This window comes from Watersipora subatra, chromosome 11, assembly GCF_963576615.1.
Source record: "Watersipora subatra chromosome 11, tzWatSuba1.1, whole genome shotgun sequence".
Lineage (NCBI taxonomy): Eukaryota > Metazoa > Bryozoa > Gymnolaemata > Cheilostomatida > Watersiporidae > Watersipora > Watersipora subatra.
In genome coordinates this window covers 22926000-22930371 of record NC_088718.1, presented here as the reverse complement: position 1 = coordinate 22930371, position 4372 = coordinate 22926000, and the positions used below count along the sequence as shown (strand labels likewise).

The window sequence follows — 4372 nt, the reverse complement described above, 5'->3', positions numbered from 1 at the left end:
TGTTTATAGCATTTAGTTGTGATGTAAACACAGCGTCTCAGCATAAATATAAAGCTATCATAGTTTTGGTGGCAACGATAACAAAATCAAATAGCTATGTTTTCTGTGTTGCCATCAAACATAAAATGACCAAAAGCCAAATGGAAACGGATGTTGTCAACATAAAACAACTCAATTAGCTTTTTTCTCATTATAGCAAAAATATAAATATATAAAAAGAAATGAAATGGTATATGCATATTACTGCTTAATACAAAAACTTAATCTTACCAAAACATTTCAATAAGGATGGTAGGTATTGTTATGCTAACTCCATCATAGAACATGAGTAGACTTTGTATCATTGTGTGTATATATAGTGTATACAGTGCATATAGGGTATATAGCGTATATGGTGCATATAGGGTATATAGTGTATATGGTGCATATAGGGTATATAGTGTATATGGTGCATATAGGGTATATAGTGTATATGGTGCATATAGGGTATATAGTGTATATGGTGCATATAGGGTATATAGTGTATATGGTGCATATAGGGTATATAGTGTATATGGTGCATATAGGGTATATAGTGTATATGGTGTATATAGGGTATATAGTGTATATGGTGTATATAGGGTATATAGTGTATATGGTGTATATAGGGTATATAGTGTATATGGTGCATATAGGGTATATAGTGTATATGGTGCATATAGGGTATATAGTGTATATGGTGTATATAGGGTATATAGTGTATATGGTGTATATAGGGTATATAGTGTATATGGTGCATATAGGGTATATAGTGTATATGGTGTATATAGGGTATATAGTGTATATGGTGCATATAGGGTATATAGTGTATATGTTGCATATAGGGTATATAGTGTATATGGTGCATATAGGGTATATAGTGTATATGGTGCATATAGGGTATATAGTGTATATGGTGTATATAGGGTATATAGTGTATATGGTGCATATAGGGTATATAGTGTATATGGTGTATATAGGGTATATAGTGTATATGGTGCATATAGGGTATATAGTGTATATGTTGCATATAGGGTATATGGTGTATATGGTGCATATAGGGTATATAGTGTATATGGTGCATATAGGGTATATAGTGTATATGGTGCATATAAGGTATATAGTGTATATGGTGTATATAGGGTATATACTGTATATGGTGCATATAGGGTATATAGTGTATATGGTGCATATAGGGTATATAGTGTATATGGTGTATATAGGGTATATAGTGTATATGGTGCATATAGGGTATATAGTGTATATGGTGTGTATATAGGGTATATAGTGTATATGGTGCATATAGGGTATATAGTGTATATGGTGTATTTAGGGTATATAGCGTATATGGTGTATATAGGGTATATAGTGTATATGGTGCATATAGGGTATATAGTGTATATGGTGCATATAGGGTATATAGTGTATATGGTGTGTATATAGGGTATATAGTGTATATGGTGCATATAGGGTATATAGTGTATATGGTGCATATAGGGTATATAGTGTATATGGTGCATATAGGGTATATAGTGTATATGGTGTATATAGGGTATATAGTGTATATGGTGCATATAGGGTATATAGTGTATATGGTGTATATAGGGTATATAGTGTACATGGTGCATATAGGGTATATAGTGTATATGGTGCATATAGGGTATATAGTGTATATGGTGCATATAGGGTATATAGTGTATATGGTGTATATAGGGTATATAGCGTATATGGTGTATATAGGGTATATAGTGTATATGGTGTATATAGGGTATATAGTGTATATGGTGCATATAGGGTATATAGTGTATATGGTGTGTATATAGGGTATATAGTGTATATGGTGCATATAGGGTATATAGTGTATATGGTGCATATAGGGTATATAGTGTATATGGTGTATATAGGGTATATAGTGTATATGGTGTATATAGGGTATATACTGTATATGGTGCATATAGGGTATATAGTGTATATGGTGCATATAGGGTATATAGTGTATATGGTGTATATAGGGTATATAGTGTATATGGTGCATATAGGGTATATAGTGTATATGGTGTGTATATAGGGTATATGGTGTATATGGTGTATATAGGGTATATAGCGTATATGGTGTATATAGGGTATATAGCGTATATGGTGCATATAGGGTATATAGTGTATATGGTGCATATAGGGTATATAGTGTATATGGTGCATATAGGGTATATAGTGTATATGGTGCATATAGGGTATATAGTGTATATGGTACATATAGGGTATATAGTGTATATGGTGCATATAGGGTATATAGTGTATATGGTGCATATAGGGTATATAGTGTATATGGTGCATATAGGGTATATACTGTATATGGTGCATATAGGGTATATAGTGTATATGGTGCATATAGGGTATATAGTGTATATGGTGCATATAGGGTATATAGTGTATATGGTGCATATAGGGTATATAGTGTCTATGGTGCATATAGGGTATATAGTGTATATGGTGCATATAGGGTATATAGTGTATATGGTGCATATAGGGTATATAGTGTATATGGTGTATATAGGGTATATAGTGTATATGGTGCATATAGGGTATATAGTGTATATGGTACATATAGGGTATATAGTGTATATGGTGCATATAGGGTATATAGTGTATATGGTGCATATAGGGTATATAGTGTATATGGTGTATATAGGGTATATAGTGTATATGGTGCATATAGGGTATATACTGTATATGGTGCATATAGGGTATATAGTGTATATGGTGCATATAGGGTATATAGTGTATATGGTGCATATAGGGTATATAGTGTATATGGTGCATATAGGGTATATAGTGTCTATGGTGCATATAGGGTATATAGTGTATATGGTGCATATAGGGTATATAGTGTATATGGTGCATATAGGGTATATAGTGTATATGGTGCATATAGGGTATATAGTGTATATGGTTCATATAGGGTATATAGTGTCTATGGTGCATATAGGGTATATAGTGTATATGGTGCATATAGGGTATATAGTGTATATGGTGCATATAGGGTATATAGTGTATATGGTGCATATAGGGTATATAGTGTATATGGTGCATATAGGGTATTGTCACAGTGTGTGCTCACACTGAATGCTAATGACTCTACCAGCCCTACAGTAGCTGAGTCAGCTTATCCTATTATAAGATTACTTATGCTAGCTATGTTTGGGCTAGCTATGTTTGCCCGTTGCTCACACACATCCTATGCATACAGTTCATTACAGTTCATACAAAATAACATTATTAACTTAAAATTCCTGACTTCATGATATGGTGTCAGGACGAGATTTTTGAGGAGAACGAAAAGAAAACATGGCAGAAGGAGGGCTCAAGCCGCCGGCAAGTTTTGTAAATTCTACAGACAATCCCAGCGAGACTAGTAGAAGTTGAAAAGCATGGCTCGAGCAATATGATTTTTACATGATAGCAACAGAAAAGACTAAAAAGGATGGAGAAATACAAGTTGCGACTTTATTGACACTGCTTGGCGCACAAGGTCAAGAAATATTTCGAACACTGAACATAGCAGACCGAAAAGACATTGCAGAAGTAAAGAAAGCGTTCACTGAACACTTCAACCCTCAGGTAAAAAGAGTCTTTGAGCGATTTAAATTTTACAGCAGAGTTCAGAAGCAAGACGAGCCATTTGAAAGCTTTGTGACAGCACTTCGAGACCTCATCACAACTTGTGAATTCCATGCTGATGAGAAAGACAAAGCGCTAGTGGACAGAATTGTAGCAGGTATATCGTCAAGTTGGTTCGTGAGGATATATTCAACTTGCCAGGCAATCCTACATTACAGGAGGTTATCTCAGTATGCCAACGTAAAGAGGCTACCACGCAATACCTCAGAGAAATGAACCACCCGACAGATGGTGTTAATGCCATACGAAGTGTCGTACCCCCACAACACAAAGTATCCTTGTCACAGAGCAAGAGCCCAAACCTGCAATCGGATAGAAAATATAGAACTGGACCGTTACAAACGATAAAGAACTGAAAATACTGTGCTATGGAACATCAACGAGGGAGGTGCCCAGCTTACGGAAAGGTGTGCAGGAAATGTTCCAGTAAAAATCACTTTTCCACTGCATGCTTATCTACACGAGATAACAGTAATAACACTGTCAATGAGGTATCGGAACCTGACAACGTTAATACCAGAGACATTGCATTTGCCATCAATGACGGAAGAGAATGGACAATCAATGCTAAGTGCAATGGTAAGCCATTACGATTAAAAGTGGATACGGGAGCATCATGTAATGTAATTTCACAGACTGTACTAGCCAGCGTAAATAGCCAGGTGACAATTGTCAA

General features: G+C 34.9%; 1 pseudogene; it reads left to right on the top strand.

Moving 5' to 3' along the window:
* Positions 1-3363: 3363 nt before the first annotated feature.
* Positions 3364-4052, top strand: LOC137407874 (uncharacterized; annotated as a pseudogene).
* Positions 4053-4372: the final 320 nt, after the last annotated feature.